Genomic DNA, 25,032 nt, shown 5'->3' with positions numbered 1-25,032 from the left:
TCTACACAAGTGAGTATGAAATGCTTAATATTTTGCTTGCCCTACATTCTCTTTTGCTGGAAGGGTGGTTCGGAATAAAAATTTTTTATTTTCCCATTCTTTGCTTTTTCATTAATGCTATTTTCTTTGCCCCAAAGTTATAGAGTGGAAAAACTCCCAATCTCTTTTTCTTCTCTCTTGTATTTTCAGGTAGATGCATTCTATTACTATATTCTATCTATCCGTTCATTCCATCTATAATCTATCATCTATTCCATATATCTATCCACCATCTATCTATTCCATCTATCATCTATCTACCTACCTATTATTGTCTATCTGTCTATCTTTCTATCATCTATTCATTATCTATCTATTCTATCTACCTATCATTAATCTGTCATCTATTCCATATAATATCTATCTACCTATTGTCTATCTTTCTATCATCTATCATCTATCTACATTTACCTATATTGTTCTTTCTGTCAATCATCTATCTATCTATCCATCTATGTATATATGTATTTATGAATGTATGTGTGTAATTTTCTATCTTCTAGTTATCCATCTGTCTACCTATCCATCCGTCCATCTTTTCTCTTATGTATACAGATAAATATATAATCTATATATCTTACATCTGTAACATGTTCTTTTTACTTTTTCACATCAGTGACATTAATTAAATCCCACCTAATAAAAATTGTATTCTAAAACTTGGTGTAGTAGAAGGCTAAATAACCTGACCCTAGATCAAGGTACACATTGTGTGGCTGAAAATCACCTGGCTTTGTTAGACTTCATCTTTCTCCTACATAGGACTAGGTAGCCAGCCTAGAAAATCTCAAAGGTGCCTTACAACCTTTGAATGCATTGGTTCCATGGAAGCAGGAGGCTTGAGCTCTAGACCCATGGCTGTTGTAATTACACATAACTCAGGCATTGCCATAAGGGACCCTTAGGATGGCAGTACGACACTGGTTCCTCAGAATACCCTACATGCAAATTTGCTCTCCCAAGAGCCATATTTTACAAAGTGATAATCTTGGGAACATGGTCCACCCAAATGCCTCTGCCTGCATTGGATTTCTGCAGACTTCGGACAATCTGGGCACCATCAAAGCCAAGCACTCCCTGGTGTAGTGTCTAATAGGGACCATGTAATTAGGGCATGTTTTATGTGAGATTCTGTTCAAGAGATGTAAGTACAAGAAAAAGATGGCTTTTCACGGCAGAGATAAGATAATTGAGCCGTCTGGCATAGTGACTCAAAGCCATTGAAGGTTCTAGTCAAATGATTCCTCTGGTTTTGACTTTTTAAATGGCTCTTTCACTGTTATTGCTTCTGGCAACTACCATTACAATTGGAGGAAATTTTGTTCCCCTAAGAGGCTACTCCATTTACAGACTCAAGCCAGACCAAAATAATGAAGCTCTCTTATAATCCCAGTATGTTTCCTGATCATTCCCATTTCCCTCTCTGGCTGTCCAGAAATAGACTCTCTTCCAAGGTATCACTTTTATTTATAGCCAATATGAAGGTCTTGTAGAAAAACATTGACTTCCAAAAACAACAGACGCATGTTGGCAAGAATGCAGAGAGAAGGGAACGCTTATACACTGTTGGTGAGAAGTAAATTGTACAACCTCTATAGGAAACAGTATGTAGATTTCCCAAAGAACTAAAAATAGATCTATCCTTTGACCCAGCAACTCCACTAATGATTGTCTATGCAAAGGAAAAGAAATTATCAAAAAAGACACCTATACTTACATTTTTATTGCACCTCAATTCACAATAGCAAAATCGTGGAATGAACCTAAGTGTTCGTTGGATGAAGAAAATGTGGTATACACACACCAAGGAATACTATGCATCTATAAAAAAGAATGAAACTGTATCTTTTGCAGCAACATAAATGGAGCTGCAGGTCAATATCCTAAGTGAGATAACTCAGAAACAGAAAATCAAATACCACATGTTTTCACTTACAAGTGGGAGCTAAAAATGTGTACACACGGATCTATAGAATGGAATAACAGGCACTGGACACCTTTAAAAGGGGGAAGGTGGGAGAGGATGAGGGTTGAAAAATTACCTATCTGGTATTATGTTCACTGTTTAGGGGACAGAAGGCCGATCCCCACCACTAGGCAACATATCCATGTAACAAACCTGCACCCTTATGCCATGAATCTATTTGTTTTTTCAACATTGACTTCCATGGTCACTATTTGTCTGTGAAATCACTCCTCATGAACCAAGACTTGCATGTCTTTTTGTTTCTTAGGTGAACTGTCACCCCTACAACTCAGCTTGCAACCAGCCCTGGCCACCACCAGTTTCCCCACACTGAGCTGAATATTGGACATGCCCATCTTAGACATTCCAGCCCATTCTGAAATTTCACATCGATTCACCCGACAAAGTCTGAAGTTCCAGGGCAATTTATCTGGAAAAGCTCACCTGGAATCATGTGTCATTTCAACCAACAACTGTTGAAGAGGACGTGGCATTAAAACCAAGGTTATCAATTATTTATAAGTGTTGTGTGGTGGTTGGTCCAAGCATCTCTCCTTCACACCATCACTCCTTTCAAGAGCTGCCTCTATTTTCTAATTTAGCACAGGAATTTAGATGCCCCTAAATAAGTAGGCATCCAGTATCCGCCCACACCAGTTTTTGTGAGAGTACATATGGAGACACTGCCACCATCCCTGCTCTCCTACTGCATACCCCACCATGCCAAAGCATGGCGGCTCACACCTGTAATCCCAGTGCTTTGGGAGGCCAAAGAGGAGGAACACTTGAGGCCAGAAGTATGAGACCAGCCTGGGCAACATAGTGAGACCTCATTTCTATAAATAAGTAAAAAAAAAAAAAAAAAAATAGGGCATAGTGGCGCACATGTGTGGTCCCAGTTACTCAGCAGGCTGAGGCCAGAAGATCACTTGAGCCCAGGAGTTTGAGGCTGCAGCGAGCTAGGATTATGCCACTGCACTCTAGCCTGGGCAACAGAGAGAGACCCCATCTCTAAAAAGAGGGAGAAGAAGGAAGAAGGAGGAAGAAGAGGAAGAGGAGGAGGAGGAGAAATACTGCTCTTTCTCAGGCCCAAGGTAAAAAGGTTTTTGGTCTCATGTTGACCAGAAAGACATTGATATTTAACTAAGCAATATAAAAAGGCTCACTGTTAGGATTAAAGAGTAAGTAAAATCAATATTGAGATAGGAGGATGGAGGACATCAACTGAGTTCTGATCCCAATGAAAAGGAGAAAAAGCTACAACTATCTAGGTGAAATATCTACTTGTCCTAGAAGAAGCCTTTTGACAGCAACATAAAATTCATAACTATAGGTTTTTAATTCCTATGGACACCATAGCAAATAACAAAAATTTGGATGGCTTAAAGTAACAGATGTTTATTCTTTTCCAGTATTGGAGACCAGGAATCTGAGATCAAGGTGTGGGCAGGGGGGCACTCCCCCTGGAGGTTCTAGGAGAGGTTCCTTCCTGCCTCTTCCAGCTCCTGGTGGCTCCAGGTGTACCTGGGCTTGTGGCCACATCACTACATTCTCTGCCTCCATCTCCACGTGACCTTTTCCTCTGTGTCTGTGTCTCCTCTTCTGTCTCTTAGAAGGACACTGGTCATTGGATTTAAAGGCCACCTGGGTAATTTAGAGTGTTCTAATCTCAAGAATCTTACCTTAATTACATGCAAATACTCTTTATCCGAATTAGTTTGCATTCACAAATTCTGGAGCCTAGTACTTGGACATATATTTTGGGGGATTGGTGGTTGGAGGGGCTTTTATTCAACTCAGTACATCTTAATAAGGAATTAATGCCCCCCAACTTGCCTTACAAGTCATATATTAAAAACAGTGTTGGCCTGGCGCAGTGGCTCATGCCTGTAATCTCAACACTTTGGGAAGCCAAGGCAGGAGGATCACTTGAGCCCAGGAGTTGGAGACCAGCCTGGATAACATAGGGAGACCCAGTTTCTACAAAATATTTAAAAATTAGCCAGGCATGATGGTGCATGCCTGTGGTCCTAGCTATTCAGGAAACTGAGGTGGGAGGATCACTTGAGTCTGGAAGTTCAAGACGGCAGTGAGCTATGCTCACACCACTGCACTCCATCCTGGGCAACAGAGCTGGACTCTGTCTCAAAAAACTTAAGACTAAAACATCCAAATTTAAAAAAAAAAAAAACAATGAAAGTAGCCTCAACTTACAAACTAATTACTCTTTCTTGAAAATATTACACTTTTTTTCTTCTATATCTCTACTCCTGGCTCTCAACACCTTTCTTAAGCCCACATCATAACCTGTCTTGCATAACTTTGTGAGTGCCCAACTTTTCACTGTACTAGATTGTAGAGCTGCATGCTTCTTAAGAATAAATCCACACTTTAGGTACCAGTAAATCCATGCAATGCCTCAGACATTATAACCAAATAATGCCTGGCAAATTGACATGAATTTATGTGAAGCATAAGCCTTTAATTTTTTTAAAGAAAAGTAGATTGCTGTTTTTCCACATCATTTCAGAGTTGTTCTCTAGTTTTGCATGCCCTTTACTGCAGAACCATACGGATTTTGTTCTCCATTTCATACATCATTTGTTGAAATGCCCTTTAAAATGTAATGGAATATAGAGCTTTATGGGAAAAAATACTGTAGAAAATAAATTATCTTCTCTCTTTGTATTGGGAACCAAAAGGTCTCACCTTATTAATGACCACAGAGACTCTCCTAAAGCAATTCTGGAAGTCAAAACAGCTGGAGTCTAGTTTAATGGGAACCCTCATTAATTAGACAAGAACACCAAGGCTATGACCACAGCAGCTGGTAGCAGCAGCCCTGCAGTGAAGTAGACTCTCAGAGGACACAAGGAAAGAGTGTATTGATAAGAAATCTACAGCAAAGGTGTAGCACATCATCATTTGATCTTGATACACTTGACTGTGGGCAAAGTACCTGTTATGTAAAACATGCTTTGTTAGTTAGGGCCATGATAAGCTGCTTAAGCTGGTGAATGAACACCGAATGTCAGTGGTTTTTTTGTTTTGTTTTGTTTTTGAGACAGAGTCTCACTCTGTCACCCAGGCTGGAGTGCACTGGGGTGATCTCAGCTCACCGCAAGCTCCGCCTCCCAGGTTCACGCCCTTCTCCTGCCTCAGCCTCCCGAGTAGCTGGGACTACAGGCGCCCGCCACCATGCCCAGCTAATTTTTTTGTATTTTTAGTAGAGACGAGGTTTTATCATGTTAGCCAGGATGCTCTCAATCTCCTGACCTCATGATCCTCCCATCTCGGCCTTCCAAAGTGCTGGGATTACAGGTGTGAGCCACCGTACCCAGCCTGTATTTTTTTTTTTTTTAAACAAATACCTGGTGTTAAGCCCAAAGTGTGTGTTTCTGGTTGGCTGGTGATGCTCTTTCAAGTCCTGAATCAGGGACCCAATAACTTTCAACATTGTGGCTCAGCTCTCTTCAACAGCTGCCTCCAAGTTCTCTTGAGATATTGGTATTTATCAGAGGAGAGGGGATAGAGAAGGTATATGCCTTTGCTAGAGCTGCCATAACAAGGGACTGTAGACTGAGGGGCTTAAACAACAGAAATTTATTTCCCTGCAATCCTGGAGGTTGGAAGTCTGAGATCAAGGTGTGGGCAGGGCTGGTTCCTCCTGAGGCCTCTCTCCTTGGCTTGTAGACTCTGTGTTCTCCCTTTGTCCTCACACAGTCGTCTCTCTGTGTGTGCCTGTGTCCTCATCTCTTCTTATGAGGTGTCTTAGTCCATTTCAAGCTGCTATAACAGAATACCATAGACTACAGGGCTTAAACAACAGACATTTATTCTCCCATTGTCCTGGAGGCTATCTATCTACCTATGTATCATCTATCTACCCATCTATCTATCATCTGTGTATAATCTACCTATTATCTATCTATCTACTTATCATCTACCTATCATCTATCTATTTCTCTATCTATCACCTATCTACCATCTATGTATCTACCTATCACCTAGCCATCTGTCATCTATCTATCATCTATCACCTATCATCTGTCTCACCTATCATTTATCTATGTATTTATGTATCATCATCACCCAGCTATGATCTATCTATCATGTATGATGTATCTATCATCTATGTATCTACCTATCTGTTATTTTGGTCAAATATACATAATATAAAACTCACCATTTTAACCATTTTTAAGTGCACGGTTCAGTGGCATTAAGTGGATTCACACTGTTATGCAACCATCACCACCACCTATCTCCAGAGCTTTTTTAATATCCTCAGTGAGATTCTGTCCCCATTAAACACTAACTCCCCATGTTCCCTTCCCCCAGTGCCCAGTGCCCACCATTGTCTCTATGCATTGGATGACTCTAGAGACCTCATATGAATGGACTCATAGAGTATTAGTCTTTTTGAGCGTGGCTTATTTTACTTAGCATAATGTCCTCAAGGTTGATCTACGTTGTAGCACGTGTCAGAATTTCCTTCTTTGTTAGGGCTGAATAATGTCTCATTGTATGGATGGACCACACTTCGTTTATCCATTCCTCTGCTGATAGACACTTGGGTTGCTTCCACCTCTTGGCTACAGTGAATAACAATGTTACAGACATAGGTTTACAAGTATCTCTTTGAGACCCTGCTTTCAATTCTTTTGAGTATATACCCAGAAGTGGAATTGCTGGATCCTGTGCTAACTCTGTGTTTAATTATTGGAGAAACCACCACACTGTTTGGCACAGGGACTGCACCATTGAGCATTTTCACCAACAATGCACAAAGACTCCCATTTCTCTACATCCTGGCTGACCCCTGCTATTTTCTGGATTTTGTGAATCGTAGCCATCCTAGTGGGTGTGAAGTGGTACAGCTTTTATCTAACACTGAAGGACACAGCACAGCAAGAGAGAGAAAAAGTGTGTGCGCAGGCCAGCATTGGGATACAGAGACACCCTTGTGCAAGCTCCCAGAGTTCATATTGATGCGTGAATTGAACCACCTAAATATAGTGAAGCCATACTGACTTCACAAATGGTTAGGCCAGTTGCAAGCCATCAGTAAAGAAATTGACCCTCAAGGGATTTCTTTCTTTTTTTTTTTTTTTTTTTTTGAGATGGAGTTTCCCAGGCTGTAGTGGCGTGGCATGATCTCAGCTCACTGCAACCTCTGCCTCCTGGGTTCAAGCAATTCTCCTGCCTCAGCCTCCTGAGTAGCTGGGACAACAAGTGCGTGCAACAACGCCTGACTAATTTTTTTGTATTTTTAGTAGAGACGCGGTTTCACCATGTTGGCCAGGATGGTCTTGAACTCCTGACCTCAGGTGATCTGCTAGCCTTGGCCTCCCAAAGTGCTGGGATTACGGACGTGAGCCACTGAGCCCGACCAAGGGATTTCTTAATTGTACATTTTAAAAGAACTTAAAGAATGTCATTGGATTGTTTGTAGCTCAAAGGATAAATGCTTCAGGGGATGGATATCCCATTCCCCACGATGTGCTTCTTTCACATTGCATGCCTGTATCGAAACATCTCATGTAAGGCTGGGCACGGTGGCTCGTGCATGTAATTCTAGCACTTTGGGAGGCCAAGGCCAGCAGATCACTTGAGGCCAGGAGTTCAAGACCAGCCTGGCCAACATGGTGAAACCCCATTTCTACTAAAAATACAAGAATTAGCTTTACATGGTGGTGCACACCTGTAGTCCCAGCTACTCAGGAGGCTGAGGCAGGAGAATCGCTTGAACCCAGGAGTCACTGGTTGTAGTGAGCCAACACCACATTACTGCACTCCAGCCTGGGTTACGGAGCCAGACTCTGTTTCAAAAAAAACAAAAACAACTCATGTACCCCATAAATACATACACCTACTATGTATCTACAAAGATTAAAAATTAAAATTAAAAATTTTAGAAAAGAAAACTTATCCCACCATGCAAAGCAAAGAACCACTCTATTCTACAATTACCAAGCCCAGTATGAGACTTTCAGCAACATCTCATAAAACCCAGTGACCATGGGTCAAAGACCAGACCTCTAGTAGTTGCAAGAGATAGATAGAGCTTGTCCAGTTCAGCTATAAATCAACTTTATTTCCACAGGGGGTCACATAGCCCTTTCAAAAACAACCATATTGGATCAAACACAAAATTCGTAAAAAATATTCCTCCTGTTCCCCCAACCTCAAAATATATGTTGAAGGTCATATGGCCGGGGCAATGCAGATTCAAAGCCACTATTGTGAGCTGCATTGACTATACCACCATGTAATTCAAATGCTCATGATAAATGATCATTGATTAGGGCCCCTAGTTGTGAGTGTACCTATATTTTTTCATTCTATAAAAGCAAATATTAAATCAACATGAAGAGTAAATAATTACCCATGTTATATTGACAGGCTGAAATTGGTTTATATTCCATTTGGAGTTCAATTGATCATTATTTTCATCCTCGACACTTGGGTTTATCCATTCTCCAAATCACTTTGGAAGAGCAAGTTAATATACAATTACTGCTAAAAAAAAAAGGTACATACCTCCAATTTTGTGTTGTGTTGAAAATTCCACTTGTTTGTTCTGTCCTTCTGATTGGGAGTATTATTTTCCTAGGTCTGTTTTAACAAAGTACCATAAATTGAGACACTGAATGAGTCTCAATAAATGTGCATTCTCACATTTCTAGAGACCAGAAGTCTGAAATCAAGGTGCGGTCCGAGCCACACTCCCTCTGAAGGCTCAGCCTGGCCAACATGGTGAAACCCCATCTCTACTAAACATACAAAATTTATCTGGGCATGGTGGTGTGCACCTGTAGTCCAAGCTACTTGGGAGACTGAGACAGGAGAATCGCTTGAATCCGGGAGGCAGAGGTTGCAGGGAACAGAGATCGTGCCACTGCAGGCCAGCCTGGATGACTGAGCAAGACTCCATCTCAAAAACAAAAACAAAAACAAAAACAGAGACTGATGCTCACAGATTGTGTATTCCAGCCCACCAAGTTAATTCAGCATTGGCAGTGACATCATGTTCTTCCAAACAGCATCCCCTTTCTCCTTCTGGGTACTGAATTTTTGTAAATGGCAAATGAATTCCTTCATTAAGCCACAAACAGTGACATGACAGCTGCAAATTCAGCCATCTATAAGGTTTCCAGATAAAAGACACACCACCAATTAAATGTGAATTTCAGATAAATACTGAATAATTTTTTAGTATCCATATGCCCCCAGTATGACATGGGGCATACTGATACTTAAAAATCTGTTACTTGGCCAAGTGCAGTGGCTCACACCTGGAATCCTAGGACTTTGGGAGGCTGAGGTGGGGGGATTGTTGATCCCAGGAGTACAAGACCAGCCTAGGCAACATGGTGAAACCCTGTCTCTACAAAAATACAGAAATTAGCTGAGCGAAATGGTGCACACCTGTAGTCCAACTACTCAGGAAGCTGAGGTGTGGGGATCGCCTGAGCCCGAAGAGGTAGAGGCTGCAGTGAGCCGTAATCACACCACTGTACTCCAGCCTGGGCCACAGAGTGAGACCCTGTCTCAAAAAATAAAAATAAAAAAGTAGAATAAATAGAATTAAAATTTAAAACTTTTTAAAATGTGTTATCTGAAATTTAAATTTATTACAATTTTTATTTGCTAAATGTGGCCACTCCAAGTGCATGGAGTATTTATTTTACCATGCAGTTTTTAACACTTGCATCTCTGCATCTGCTTCTGTTCCAGGACAGAGAAAAACTAACACATTTCTGCTGTATCTAAGAATAGGTAGATATACCTGTGTTTTTATTCTTTCTGATTTCAGTACTAAACATCCCTCATTATCATTCTCGGGAAAAGATGAATGTAGAATCTCCACTGAGCTAATATTTCCTGACACCCTGTTTATGTGCCTTGTGAATTATGGGCATTGCCATGTGGGTTATTTCATTTCATCTTCACAATCACCCTCCAAAAGTAAAAAACAAAGACTGCCTCACTCAAATGTCCACTGCCATCAGTGCCCCATGAGTATATATACGGTGCCAAGCTCCGCCATGATCTCTCCAGAGAAGAGGAGTAAAACCAAAGAAGTGAAGACATGTCTGCCTGGAAGGGAACATCTGTGACACCTTCTTTTCCAAATGTTCTTAAAGTTTAAGCAGATTATTGTAAAGGAAATATGAAAAAGTTAGTACTTAAAAAAAACCTCCTTGTATCAAAACGTCCCATTCCCAGCCTCTATTCAATTTCAATCCTTTAAATGTTTGTTTTCATATTTACAATCATGGTCCTATGTAATATTCTTATACTACAGTTTCAAGATTTGTCAATTTTATGCCTTATGGTTATTGAGGATTTGGTCTTGAAACTGAGATTGCAGAATTATAAGAAATGTGAGAAATCTTGGCTGGGCGCGGTGGCTCATGCCTGTAATCCTAGCACTTTGTGAGGCTGAGGTAGGCAGATTGCTTGAGGTCAGGAGTTCAAAACCAGCTGGCCAACATGGTGCAACCCCATCTCTATTAAAAAAAAAAAATTAGCCGGGCATGGTGGCGGGTGCCTGTAATCCCAGCTACTCGGGAGGCTGAGGCAGGAGAATCACTTGAAGCCAGGAGGCAGAGGTTGCAGTGAGCTGAGATCGCGCCATTGCACTCCAGCCTGGGCAACAACAGCAAAGCTCCATCAAAAAAAAAAAAAAGAAAAGAAAAAGAAAAACAAATGTGAGAAATCTAACGTGACTGACTCCATTTTCCATCAAACTTCACAGGCTAAATTGTTTTGTTTTGTTTTGTTTTGTTTTTGCTAATTCTAGTGTGGCAGCCAAGATAACTGTGTGAGGAAGTTAGTTTATAGTTAAAATTTGAAGCCAGGTGTGGTGTCACCCAGCACCTTGGGAGACCAAGGCAGGAGGATTGCTTGAGCCCAGGAGTTGGAGACCAGCCTCAGGAACACAGTGAAACCCCTTCTCAACAAAAAATTTACAAAAATTAGCCAGGCATGGTGGTGTGCACCTGTAGTCCCAGCTACTCAGGAGGCTGAGGTGAGAGGATCGCTTGAGCCCAGGAAGTTGAGGCTGCAGTGAGCCAAGATCACACCACTGCACTCCAACCTGGACAACAGAGCAAGATTGTGTCTCAAAAAATAACAAATAAATAAATAATAAATAAATAATTGTGTATATATATTTATACACACAGAGAGAGAGAGAGAGAGAGTTAAACTCTGAGGCAAGGAAACTGATCCCACTCCTTGACTGCAGATTAAAGCCACATTCAGAAAACAAGGTTAGAATTACTGTAGGGGCTTGAACTTTGCTAAAGAACAGGCATAGTTAATCAATGACCTGCCATCACTTAGCGTGTTTTCATGTAAGTTGTTCACTGCACCAGAGTCATGTAACCAGGGATCACAAGATGTATAACTTCCCAAACTACTCCGGTAGATAACATTACTATTGTAAAACCTAAACAATGGTCTTTGAAATATTTTTCAGATTTAGCATTTTGGCAGACCAAGAGATGCCACCTGGTCCTGAGATACCCTCTCCTGGGAACTAACTCACCTGCACAAAGACAGTTTTAGACACCCCTAAGATTTCATCCATAGCCAATCAATTGTTGCAGTTCCCCAGCCTTCTGCCCATAAAAGTACCATGAAAAACCATAGTTTCCAACTTTTCAGGGAGACAGATTTGAGAAACCTCTCCTATTCTCCTCAATTAGCTGTCCCTGCAATTATTAACCTCCCTCTTTGCTGCAACATCTGCTGTTCTCAGTGCATTGGGTTTTTGGGGGACAGCAGGAAAGAAGAACCCCTCAGACTGTGACACTCTCCTGCCTGCCTTTCCATCCAATCACAAATGTCCTTTCCCTCCTACCACATTCTTGTAAACATTTAGGTCACAATATTTGGTTTAAGAAATCATCAGTGTTTCCATTATAATGACCATTGCAATGATATTCAAAGATGAACCAGTGACTACAATGATTATGTTTTCTTTCTTTCCTTTTTCCTGGAGTTAGTAATTGCCTTTTTATTTTTTGGAGACAGGGTCTGTCACCCAAGCTAGAAGGCTGGAGTGCAGTGGTGCAATTACTGCTCACTGCAGCCTCAAACTCCTGAGCTCAAGTGATCCTCCCAACTCAGCCTCTGGAGTTGCTGAGATTACAGGCATGAGCCACTGCACTGGGCTGCCTTCTTTTTATATACAATTTACTTAGTGCCTGAAACTATTTTATCCCAGTGCTCCAAAAGGCCTACCATGTGCCCCTCAGTTCATCAGTTTTTCTAACTCCCATACTTTTTGTCCATTCATTCCTGCTCTTTCTTCCTGGATGGCTCCGTCTGGCATCTCTTGAACCCCATCTCCAACATGAACTGTTTGCCTATGGAACCTGGTGAATGGCTGTCACCCTGGCCACCAACTGCACTTCTTTCCTCCACCGGATCTCCTAACTTTCTGAATCCACGTCTTACTTGTTCTCAGTTTGCGCCATCCTTTTTCTGAAGAACATCTTGCAGTAGCTAAGAAAAGGTGTCAACAAAAAGAGTCAAACTCTGTAAAATATTTGAAGAAATTTATTCTGAGCCAAATACGACTGACCATGGCCCGTTACACAGCCCTCAGGAGGTCCTGAGAACATGTGCCCAAGGTGGTTGGGGTGCAGTTTGGTTTTATACATTTTAGGAAGGCATGAGACAGCAATCAAATACATTTGAGAAATACATTGGTTTGGTCCAGAAAAGAGACAAGTAGAAGTGGTGGGCGGGGGCGGGGGGGTGGAGGAAGTGGGGTTCCAGGCTGTGGGTGAATTTAAACATTTTCTGGTTGACAGCTGGTTATCTGAAGACCTGGGATCACAGAAAGGAATGTCTGGGTTGTGATAAGACGTGGTGGAGACCAAAGTTTTACTATGCAGATGAAGCTTTTAGCTAGCAGGCTTCAAAGACAAGAGAGAATAGGTTGTAAAATGTTTCCTCCCTCCTGAGTAGCCGGGTCTGGACCCGTGCGCCTCTGCGCCTAAGAGGGTCGGGGCGGTAGGTCGCGGTGAGAGGCCGTCCTGGGTGCCACCCGAGGGGCGCCTCGGGCGCGGAGGGGGCGTGAGCACCTCTCCAGGGCCGCGCCTGCCCACGGTGGCGGGGCACGCCCAGGTCTCCGGCTCCTGGGCTGGGTCGCGGCAGGGGCGGAGCGCGTGCGAAGGCGACGGCCCCAGCCCCTAGGGGTCGCCCAGGCGCCTTCCGCCCGCCTCTTCAACGCGCACGCGGCTACCGAGCTGCAGGAGGCAGCGGGCGCGAGACTGGGAATGCGCAGGGCCCCCGCCTGGCTCTACAAGTCCGGGCCGCGGCCCCCGCCTTCCCCGCCGCCTCCCGGCGCTCCGTGCCCGCGCCCCGAGGCCGGCGGCTGCTCCCACCTGGGGCCGTTGCTGCTCGTGCCGTGAGCGCCGCCCAGCCATTGTCCCCGCCGCTCTGTCAGCCGCGCCGGACCGCGCGCGCACCGGAAGGCGCGTTGGCGTCTTGCGGGCTCCGGGCCGGGTGGGCAGAGTCGTGGCCTCCACAAGCCGCCTGGCGCGCATGGGGAGCCTCCGTTGATGCCGCCGCGCCGCCCTCCGAGGCTGCGTCCCCGGAAGCCCGGCTCCCCGAGCGCTCCGGCCCGGCCCGGCGCCCCGGACCTGAGTGCGTCCCCATGGAGGCGCCCGGGCTGGCCCAGGCGGCCGTGGTAGAGGAGACCCCGGACTGGGCGCCCGAGCTCTGCCCCAGCCCGGAGGCGCGGTCGCCGGAGCCGCCTGCCAACCGCCTTCAGGACTTCGACACGCTGGTCACCGTGGGTGAGTGCGCGCGGGGACTCGGCCCACAGGGGCGCGCGGCGCGGCCGGGACGCTGTCGTAGGACAAAGGGCCCCGGGTGCCGGCCTCCTGGGGAGGGCCCTGCCCGGCCGCTGCGGCTCAGGATCCTAGCGCGGGGCTGCCCCTGCGCCCTGGGTCTCCCTGGGGGGCGCTCGGAGAAGTGGAGCGCACCCCCCAGCCCCGGCGAGTCCCCCGACCGAGCGGGTGCCTTCCCTGGAACGCCGACGGCTCCTCTCGGAGACCACCCTCCACCCCCAGCACACACAGCACTCTGGGGCCTGGGCCGTCCGACGTCACCAAACTTCCTGTTGGTCACCTCGCCTGGGGTAACTCGTGCGCTCTCCCAGGCAGCGGCCCCAGGGACACGGGCGCGGGGTCCCTCAGGCCAGCCTCCCCGTGTACCCAGCGGCAGGGTCCTCGGCGGGGAATGTACAGATTTCTCCAGGGGCTGCAGGAGCAGCTGGGCTCCGGGGTACAGGTGTTCCGTGGCTTTGTGGGGATGAAGACGGCGGAGTTGGGGACGGATCCTAACATGTCCTGACACCGCCTATGCTCTTCGTCTTGTGCGTCTGAAATGGGTAATTCTTGTATTGGACGCTTTATCTCGTTTCCTTTGTCCTCTGTCTTTGAACTTAACCCCCAATGGGCAGCTTGACAGAGAGGTTTCCAGTTCTCGGTGCGCTTGGATCCGGACCACGCGCTGGTTTATGGGGCAACCCTGAGTGGGTCAGAATATCCCAGCCGAACGTGGGCGCTGGATTTAAACAGTTGTCAGTGGTCAGCCTGTGCCTTCTTGGGGGGTGTGTTGCTGGGACAGGACTTCTCAGGCCCTCTAACTCCTGTTTGTCCTCTCATTTTGGACAGGAGGAAGCTGGGCTGGGAAGCCGAATGGCTCAGGGTTATAGCTTCTGGCTTAGGAAGACCAGCGGCCATAGCCCAGGAGCCTTCAGGCCTGCTGAGGAAGAGGGGACTTTGCTTCCTTCAGTGACCTCTTTGGCACCTAGGCCTTGAGGAAGGGGTCATGAGGAAACCCTGATTTTGGAAGGATAGTGGGAAGAGGGCCCTCTCTTTTTCTCCTGTCCCTCTCTTTCTCCTATCTCATTCTCTCTCTCTCTTTCTCTTTTTGTCTCTCTCTCCCTCTTTCTGTGTCTTTATGCATTACTCTCTGTATTAATCGTTTTTACGTTGCTGATAAAGACATACCCTAGACTTGGAAAAAAAGGAGGTTGAATTTCTTTTTTTTCTGAGACGAGTCTTGCTCCTGTCGCCCAGGCTGAAGTGCAGTGGCGTGATCTAGGCTCACTGCAACCTCTGCCTCCCGGGTTGAAGCAATTCTCCTGCCTCAGCCTCCTGAGTAGCTGGGATTACAGGTGCGTGCCCCAACTCTCGGCTAATTTTTGTACTGTTAGTAGAGACGGGGCTTCACCATGTTGGCCAGGCTGGTCTGGAACTCCTGACCTCAGGTGATCCACCCACCTCAGCCTCCCAAAGTGTTGCGATTACAGGTGTAAGCCACCGCGCCCGGCCAGGAAGTTTGACTTACAGTTCCACAGGGCTGGGTAAGTCCCATAATCATGGCGGAGGGCAAAAGGTACTTCTTACATGGCGGCAGCAAGAGAGAATGAGGAGGAAGCAACAGCAGAAACCCCTGAAAACCCATCAGATCTCGTGAGACTTATTCACTATCATGAGAATAGCACGGGAAAGACCCGCCCCTATGATTGCAGTTACCTCGCCCTGAGTCCCTCCCGCAACACGTGGGTATTCTGGGAGATACAATTCAAGTTGACATTTCAGTAGGGACACAGCCAAACCATATAATTCCACCCCGGCCCCTCCAAATCTCATATCCTCACATTTCAAAACTAACTGTGCCTTCCCAACAGTCCCCCCAAAGTCTTAACTCATTTCAGCATTAACCCAAACGTCCACAGTCAGACAAGGCAAGTCCCTTCCACCTATGAGCCTGTAAAATCAAAAGCAAGCTAGTTACTTCTTAGATACAATGGGGATACAGGTATTGGGTAAATACAGCCATTCCAAATGGGAATAATGGCCAAAACAAAGGGGTTATAGGGCCCCTGCAAGTCCAAAATCCAGCGGGGCAGTCAGATCTTAAAGCTCCAAAATGATCTCCTTTGACTACAGGTCTCACATCAGGTGCAAGAGGTGGATTCCTATGGTCTTGGGCAGCTCTGCGCCTGTGGCTTTGCAGGGTACAGCCTCCCTCCCGGCTGCTTTCACGGGCTGACGTTGAGTGTCTGTTGTGTTTCCGGGCCTATGGTGCATGCTGTTGGTGGATCTATCTTTCTGGGGTTTGGACGATGGTGGCTTTCTTCTCACAGCTCTACTAGGCAGTGCCCCAGTAGGGCCTCTGTGTGGGTGCTCCAACCCCACATTTCCCTTCTGCACTGCCCTAGCAGAGGTTCTCCATGAGGGCCTCACCCCTGCCACAGACTTTTGCCTGGACATCCGGGCATTTCCATACATCTTCTGAAATCTAGGCGGAGGTTCTCAAACCTCAATTCTTGACTTCTGTGCATCTGCAGGCTCAACACCACATGGAAGTTGCCCAGGTTTGGGGCTTCCACCCTCTGAAGCCACAGCCTGAGCTCTACGTTGGCTCCTTTCAGTCACAGATGGAGCAGCTGGAACCCAGGGTACCAAGTCCCTAGGCTGCACACAGCACAGAGACCCTGGGCCCAGCCCACAAAACCACTTCTTTCTCCTGGGCCTGTGATGGGAGGGGCTGCTGTGAAGGTCTGTGACATGGCCTGGAGACATTTTCCCCGTGGTCTTGGAGATTGACATTAGGCTCCTTGCTACTTATGCAAATTTCTGCAGCTGGCTGGCATTTCTCCCCCAAAAAATGGATTTTTCTTTTCTACTGGATCATCAGGCTGCAGATTTTCAAACTTTTATACTCTGTATCCCTTTTAAAACGGAATGCTTTCAACAGCACCCAAGTCACATTTTGAATGCTTTGCTGCTTAGAAATTTCTTCCGCTAGATATTCTAAGTCATCTCTCTCAAGTTCAAAGTTCCACACATCTCTAGGGCAGAGGCAAAATGCCGCCAGTCTCTTTGCTAAAACATAATAAGAGTCACCTTTGCTCCAGTTCCCAAGAAGTTGCTCATCTCTATCTAAGACCACCTCAGCCTGGACCTTATTGTCATATCGCTATCAGCGTTTTGGCCAAAGCCATTCAACAAGTCTCTAGGAAGTTGCAAACATTCCCACATTTTCCTGCCTTATTCTAAGCCCTCCAAACTGTTCCGACCTCTGCCTATTAACCATTTCCAAAGTCGCTGCCACATTGTTGGGTACCTTTTCAGCAATGCCCCACTCCCAGTACCTATTTACTGTATTAGTCTGTTTTTACGCTGCTGATACAGACATACCCAAGACTGGGAAGAAAAGGAGCTTTAATTTGACTAACAGTTCCACAGGCTGAGGAAGTCTTGTAATTATGGCGGAGGGCGAAAGGCACTTCTTACATAGTGGCAGCAAGAAAAAATGAGGAGGAAGCAAAAGCAGAAACCCTAATAAACCCATTAGATCTGATGAGACTTATTCACTATCACCAGAATAGCGCAGGAAAGACCGGCCACCATGATTCAGTTACTTCCCCTGGATCCCTCTCACAGCACGAGAGAATTCTGGGAGATACAATTCAAGTTGAGATTTCAGTGGGGACATGGCCAAAACATATCATTTTCTGTTTCTCTATTTCTGTCTTTCCCCATCTCATTTTTTTTCTTTTCTTTTCTTTTCTTTTTTTTAATGAATCATTGAAAATGACATTTGCAATTATTTGGGGATATGCTTAATCATAGACTATTAAATGCAAAAAGGAAGACAAAATACACTTTTTCAAGCAAGGCTTTCGATTCCATTCATTTATTTATTTATCCCGGAGTGCTGGGATTACAGGCACGAGCCACCGCTCCTGGCCCAAGGATTCCATGTATATATATAGAAATACACGTGTACAGTGAAAGAAAAAAAAAAAAAACTCGACAAGAAGGAGGTTGAGACTCCTGCAGCCATTATTTTTTGGGCAATAGGGAATTCGGTGGTTCTTTGGCCTTTGGTTTTCTGTGTTTTCTGAGCTAGATTTAACCATGCCGAAAGGCTCTTGATACACGAAGTTGCGAGGCCGCAGGATTCTCAAGAGTTAAAAACAGCTTTGAATGGGAATGTTTGAAAACCTCACTGCAGAGCCAAGCCTCCCATGTGCAATTTGCATTTTCCCTGTGGAAGCCTGCGGTTCCCTGTAGGAAGCCGCCTCCCTTCTCCTCCTTGAAGTCTCCTAGAAGTCTCCTTGAAGTCAGTTTCTGCATCCACCCAATGGGGATGACAGTGAGGCGGTCAAAAGTCGCAGCTGGGGCCAAGCGGGAGGCAGCCAGTGGCGCGGGCTCTGTAAGGAATCAGTCGCGGGCCGGCGCGAACACGGAGCCCTTTTAGATGGTCGGGCGGTCGGTTATCTCAGTTGGTGAGCGCGTGGTGCTGATACCGCCATGGTCGCGGGCTTGATCCCCGCACCGGCCCTAGTCCCAGTTTTTTTGTTGGTTTGTTTCTTTGTTTTTTCCCATGAACTGTTTCTGCAACTCTCCTTCAAAATGCGCCTTTCAGGTTCTGTAAGCCCCATGCGGGCAGGAGCGACTTGCGGGATCTCTTGGACTCGGCCCAGAGGTTGTCGAGGACAGCCTGGCAGGGAGGAGCGGGAGAAACCCTGCCAGCGCTGGGGCGTTGGCTCCTCACCGGAGTCCCCGCGGCTCGGGCAAAGCGGAAGGCAGCCAGAGGCACGCGGGCTTGGCAGGGAATCCCTCGTGGACTGGCGCGAACGTGGAGCCCTGTTATAGGCTCCAGGGGCACTGTGGCGTCAGGCGGTCGGTTAGCTCAGTTGGTAAGAGCGTGGTGCTGATAACACTAAGGTCGCGGGCTCGAATCCCGCACCGACCACAGTTTTTGGCTTTTTTTTTTTTTCCGCCGCCACCCCGCAATGAACTCCTTCTACAACGGTGTGTGAAAAATGCGCCTTTCGGGTACTGTGAGCGTTGTGCGGGTAGGAGCGAATTGCAGGATCTCTTGGTCTCCGCGCCCAGAGGTTGTCGAGGGCGGCCTGCTGGGGAGAGCGGGAGGTACCAGGCATGCGCTGGGGCTGTGGCTCCGCACCCGAGTCCCTGCACTCTCCGCCACCTGCAGGGCACTCAGGACATCTAAAGCGATCCACATCTCCGGCCCTCAGCCCCCAGCCCCGCCGCCCCCGCGCTTCCTGAGGTCCCGTAGGCCGGACGCTGCCCCTGAGACCTGAATGAATTAAAAGGAACCAACTGAGCTTTTCAGGTCTCAGGCACAGCAAGTGCCACGGCCCAGCATTTTCTTCTCTTCATTGCTGCTTCTCGGCATTTTCTTTCTCTCTCTCTCTCTCTGTCTCTCTCTCTGTGTCTCTGTCTCTCTCTCTGTGTCTCTGTCTCTCTCTCTGTCTCTCTCTTTCTCCTCTCTCTGTCTCTTTTTGAATACAGATACTATCGTTGTCCACCCAGCAGCTGTTTCAACCCTTCTACCCTGTACCATTTCATTTATTCATGTGTTCAATTAAGCGACAGCAATTGAATACATTTTTCCAACACTTAAATATAAATAAGAAAAAGAAAGATGGGAGAGAGCTATACTTTGTCCACTCAAAACACTGAGGAATCATTTGAAATGACATTTGCAATTATTTAGGGATATGCTTCATGATAGAATATTAAATGTGAAAAGAAAGACAAAATACACTGTGTCAAACAAGGCTTTGGGTTCCATTTATGTATGTATGTATGTATGTATTTATCTATCTATCCAACCCGAAGTGCTGAGATTACAGGCATGAGCCACCGCTCCCGGCCCAAGGATTCCATGTATATATATAGAAATACACGTGTACAGTGAAAGAAAAAAAAAAAAACTCGACAAGAAGGAGGTCGAGACCCCTGCAGCCATTATTTTTTGGGCAATAGGGAATTCGGTGGTTCTTTGGCCTTTGGTTTTCTGTGTTTTCTGAGCTAGATTTAACCATGCCGAAAGGCTCTTGATACACGAAGTTGCCAGGCCGCAGGATTCTCAAGAGTTAAAAACAGCTTTGAATGGGAATGTTTGAAAACCTCACTGCAGAGCCAAGCCTCCCATGTGCAATTTGCATTTTCCCTGTGGAAGCCGCCTCCCTTCTCCTCCTTGAAGTCTCCTAGAAGTCTCCTTGAAGTCAGTTTCTGCATCCACCCAATGGGGATGACAGTGAGGCGGTCAAAAGTCGCAGCTGGGGCCAAGCGGGAGGCAGCCAGTGGCGCGGGCTCTGCAAGGAATCAGTCGCGGGCCGGTGCGAACACGGAGCCCTTTTAGATGGTCGGGCGGTCGGTTATCTCAGTTGGTGAGCGCGTGGTGCTGATACCGCCATGGTCGCGGGCTTGATCCCCGCACCGGCCCTAGTCCCAGTTTTTTTGTTGGTTTGTTTCTTTGCTTTTTCCCATGAACTGTTTCTGCAACTCTCTTTCAAAATGCGCCTTTCAGGTTCTGTAAGCCCCATGCGGGCAGGAGCGACTTGCGGGATCTCTTGGACTCGGCCCAGAGGTTGTCGAGGACAGCCTGGCAGGGAGGAGCGGGAGAAACCCTGCCAGCGCTGGGGCGGTGGCTCCTCACCGGAGTCCCCGCGGCTCGGGCAAAGCGGAAGGCAGCCAGAGGCGCGCGGGCTTGGCAGGGAATCCCTCGTGGACTGGCGCGAACGTGGAGCCCTGTTATAGGCTCCAGGGGCACTGTGGCGTCAGGCGGTCGGTTAGCTCAGTTGGTAAGAGCGTGGTGCTGATAACACTAAGGTCGCGGGCTCGAATCCCGCACCGACCACAGTTTTTGGCTTTTTTTTTTTCCGCCGCCACCCCGCAATGAACTCCTTCTACAACGGTGTGTGAAAAATGCGCCTTTCGGGTACTGTGAGCGTTGTGCGGGTAGGAGCGAATTGCAGGATCTCTTGGTCTCCGCGCCCAGAGGTTGTCGAGGGCGGCCTGCTGGGGAGAGCGGGAGGTACCAGGCATGCGCTGGGGCTGTGGCTCCGCACCCGAGTCCCTGCACTCTCCGCCACCTGCAGGGCACTCAGGACATCCAAAGCGATCCACATCTCCGGCCCTCAGCCCCCAGCCCCGCCGCCCCCGCGCTTCCTGAGGCTGTGGCTCCCCTGGAGGAATCGCCCAGTGAAGACAGGTGCTCCCCGATGTCACCGCCTCGTGTTCCCTTGGCCGCCTTGCGGGGAAGTCTTAGGGTTGAAAATCCAGGTCTGGAATGAGCGCATTCCACAGATGGTATGTAGGGCTACTGCATGCCCAGCACCGTTCTAGGCGGGGAGCAAAACAGTAAGTGAGACACAAATCCCAAGCCACATGGAGAAAGTGACCAGCCAGTAGATGACTGCCATGTTTTTAGAGAGGCGTTCTGGTTGTGGAAGCCTCTGGAAACCTTCTCTTGCTCTACCCCCCCTCCCCCCCCCCCCCGTTTCTTTTCAGAGACATTTTAGGCTTCACATTTCTTCCTCTTGGTTCTGCATTTTGCAGCCAGAGCAAGTGGATGAATTTCTCGCTGGTGGTTCAGGTTTCCGGGGTGGTCAGGTGTGCTCTGTTGAACAAAGCCAGTTGCGTAGGATCAGTGCCATTTTCTGTCAGCATCCAGCAGGGGCTCCACCTGTTTTTGAAAACTCTCCAGTGGAAACCTCTACTAACTCTGGCCTAAATCAGTAGCTGCTCAAAATCTACGGACTACTGGCTTCAAAGGCTGGTAAGTGCCCAGGGTGTAGTAAAAGTTCCCAATAAACGCCAGCTGATGGCGCTGCTGCTACTATAAGCAACGTTAGGAGAGCCTGGGTCGGCTGACACCTGAAATAGAAACCTGTACACAACAAGTTGGATGTCACATCTTGCAATAGTCGCGCCGGGTTAGATGCAGGGACAGAGCACGGAGGAGTCGGTGGAGGTTGCTGCCCTCAAGTTTCCTGAACTCGAAGGGGTTTAGAATGTGCCACGGTGGCGTGAAAATTATTTTGAGCAGAAGGCATTTGAATTCCTGAAATTTCTTATCTGCTGAAAAGCAGAGCTTCCCAAAAGATCTCAAAAGAACTCAGTTGTCGTAAATCCCTTCTTGGGAAGGAACTAGGAAAGACTGACTCGGGCCAGGCGCAGTGGTTCACGCCTGTAATTCCCAGCACTTTGGGAGGCCGAGGCAAGTGGATCATCTGAGCCCAGGAGTTGGAGACCAGCCCGGGCAACATGGTGAGATCCTCTCTCTATTAAAAAAAAAAAAAAAACGGAAATTAGCTCGGCATGGTAGCACATGCCTGTAGTCCGAGCTACTCCAGAGGCTGAGGTGGAAGGATCACCTGAGCCCGGGAAGTCGAGGTTGTAGCGAGCTGAGATCGCGCCACTGCACTCCAGCCTGGGCAACAGAGTGAGACCCTGTCTCAAAAAAAAAAAAAAAAAAATGTGGTAAGATACCCATAATATGAAATTCACCATTAAAAAATAGCGAGGAGCATCGTGAATGTGACGTATTGATGAGGATGATGGTGATGTTCCAGAACCTTCTCTTGACACCAGCCTGGCCCCCCGGCCTTACCTTTCCTGGCTTCATGGTACTCATCATACCGTGCTGCAAATGCCGGTTTCCTCCTTCTCGCCAGCTAGACCTGTGGTACCCCACAGGGAGGGAATGGCGACTCACCCACCAGGTGCTTAATAAGTGTTTGTTGGCCAGTGGACCTCCTACGCTCCCTGGGGAGAGGAACTGGGACTGGGACATGTGTACACACCTGCAGCTACAAGACTCGGTGGGGAGGGTGCACAGAGCCTCGACCCTGTAAGAGAGGCGATCGGGCTGAAGAACACGGGGCACTGGGGCTGGATGGATGGGACTGACGTGGAGAGGGTGGGTTCATTGATTTGTTCACCCGTTCATTTATTGGTTTCTATGCATCCATCCATCTTTCATGCCTTGAGCGTGCGTTCTGGGCAGGGCCTGTAATGGGCACCGAATGAGTAACATATCGTGTCTCCCTTCAAGGTACACGCAGTCTGGGTGGGTGAGGGGAAAGACGGTAGGGTGACATGGGAACAGTTTGGGGGTTGGGAGGTACTGTTGTTAAAAATTCAAACTTTGGGTCCCCTCCCAGATTTATAAACCTAAACGTTTGCTGGTGGACCTAGGACTCCGCATATCCAGGCGGGATCCTCCGCTGATCGGGATGCACGATGACGTCAGAACACGTGGATAATGGGATAACTTCTGGGCCAGGGGCTTTGGAACCTCAAAGAATGTGATAACTTTTGGGTCAGGGGCTTTGGAACCTCAAAGACCTCCGCCTGGGAGATCCGGGACAGCTCCCGGAGGAGGTGACATCTGAGTGTTAAACACATCCGTGACAGGCAATGAGAAAATAAGGTGGGTCCGCTGTGCTGATCGGCCCTAGGCGCCGCGGCGGCTGTCCCGGCGGGGCAGGGTCGCCTTCCGAGGTGTCTTGGCCTGCGGGGCACTCGTAGCCCGCCGCTTTCCCAGGTGAGGCACAGTGACCCAGGTTGGAGTCCCTGCTTCAGCCGCCATGGCGGATGCGGCGGCCAGGCTTCTCCAGGCCAGGGCAGCGTTGCACGTGTGGCCCCGCTGGGCCCCGAGCAGCTGCGGCGGGTCCTGAAGCAGGTGACGAAGGCGCAGCTGCCGCCGCCGCGGCCCATCAGGCCGCCCTCCAGCGGGACCCTGGCGCCGAGCCCCCGTGCCCGCCACGCCTGCTGCCGCCCCAGGTGAGGCCCCGGGAGGGACATGGGGAAACTGAGGCCCGGAGGGGGCCGAGGCCCCGCGGCGGGGTTAGCTGCTTGGCGGGGGTGGCCAGTACCCGGCCCCGGTCAAGACTCAGGGTGTCCCGAAGCTGAGCTCCTTAGGGACGGCGTTCGGCCCCCACCTGCCACCACCCCGGCGTTTTCACCCCAGGAGCCTCACTTGAGCCGATGCTCACGCTGGGCCCTCTGCCTGGGACGCCGTCGTGCCCTCTCTGCCTCCACAGCCCTGCCCGGGGCTCCCCTGTGCTGCCTAGCTCTTACACGCCTTTGACCACTCGTTCAGCCTTTGTGGGGCACTCAGAGACGGGGTTGCCCGCACTCCCACCTAAGTGCAGGAGGTGCAGCCTTCGACACACTCGAAGAACGAACATCAGGCAGGTTCTGGGAGGGACAGGGGGGCCGCTTTAGAGTGAATGGTCCCGTAGGCCGGACGCTGCCCCTGAGACCTGAATGAATTAAAAGGAACCAACTGAGCTTTTCAGGTCTCAGACACAGCAAGTGCCACGGCCCAGCATTTTCTTCTCTTCATTGCTGCTTCTCGGCATTTTCTTTCTCTCTCTCTCTGTCTCTGTTTTTGCATACAGATACTATGCTTTTGGGGTGGGTACTCTCGTCCTCCCAGGGTTCCTACACGGCGTGTGTAAAATTCCATCTCATTTCATTGCTGGGACTGTAAATAAAACTAGTCTTATCCCAAAATTGCCAAAAGAAGATGGCTTTTTCCACTAGAAGAGATGCGTTAGAGAATAGAATCAGCGATCTTCACTCCTGAGGTTTTTCGACTTCACTCGTGATTTTAGCTGCCTGGGGTTGTTGTATCCAGTTGATCATCAAGAGTGGAGAGTTGTCTTGCCAAGGTTTAGGAAGAGAAGTATGATTCTGCCCAAATGCCACACTATCTAGAGGTGTGACCTTGGGTAACTCGACCTTTTTGGACTTTGGTCTGGGTCCAAAGGCTGCAAGAAGCCATCCCGGGACAGCCATCTGCAGAGCCTCTTCTCTGCCGGGCAGTGTTATGGGTTGCTTAGCTCGCAGCAGTGTTTTTGTACCAACATTTTGCAGGGAGGTTGAGTGGCTTTGCCAAAGATCCCTCAGGTGTGGCTGCTCTCCGGAGCCCTTTTTCTCCCCAGCACAGCCTGCTGAATGTGGCCACATCTTTTTGGGTTTGAAATGGAGTCCAAAAATGACATATTTTTCATAAAGTAAGCAAACTTAGTCAAGATTAGGCAGCATGATGGGACTTATTCTGTAGCTAATCTGATGGAGATGTATAAATTCTACCTCCAATAACGTACCTTTGTAGCACATTCTGCTAATACTTTTTCAGCCCCAGCTGTG

The 25,032-nt window shown here is 47.9% G+C and overlaps 1 long non-coding RNA gene, 2 other non-coding genes and 1 pseudogene across 3 annotated transcripts; all 4 read left to right on the top strand.

The window, feature by feature from the left end:
* The first annotated feature begins 1,583 nt into the window (after nt 1–1,583).
* Nucleotides 1,584–6,204, top strand: LOC129024913 (uncharacterized). The gene is made up of 3 exons (XR_008497134.1): nt 1,584–1,608; nt 2,274–2,509; nt 3,418–6,204. It is a non-coding gene; the product is annotated as an uncharacterized LOC129024913 (long non-coding RNA).
* Nucleotides 6,205–13,162: 6,958 nt separating this feature from the next.
* Nucleotides 13,163–25,032, top strand: part of LOC129024912 (zinc finger protein 839-like) — a 30,247-nt pseudogene continuing 18,377 nt past the window's right edge.
* TRNAI-GAU (transfer RNA isoleucine (anticodon GAU)) lies at nt 18,738–18,811 on the top strand. Its single transcript has one exon. It is a non-coding gene; the product is annotated as a tRNA-Ile (tRNA).
* On the top strand, nt 20,655–20,728 carry TRNAI-GAU (transfer RNA isoleucine (anticodon GAU)). Its single transcript has one exon. It is a non-coding gene; the product is annotated as a tRNA-Ile (tRNA).

Source organism: Pongo pygmaeus, chromosome X (genome assembly GCF_028885625.2).
Source record: "Pongo pygmaeus isolate AG05252 chromosome X, NHGRI_mPonPyg2-v2.0_pri, whole genome shotgun sequence".
NCBI classification, from domain to species: domain Eukaryota; kingdom Metazoa; phylum Chordata; class Mammalia; order Primates; family Hominidae; genus Pongo; species Pongo pygmaeus.
The sequence above is the reverse complement of the archived record's forward strand: the minus strand, read 5'-3'. Positions and strand labels throughout refer to the sequence as shown.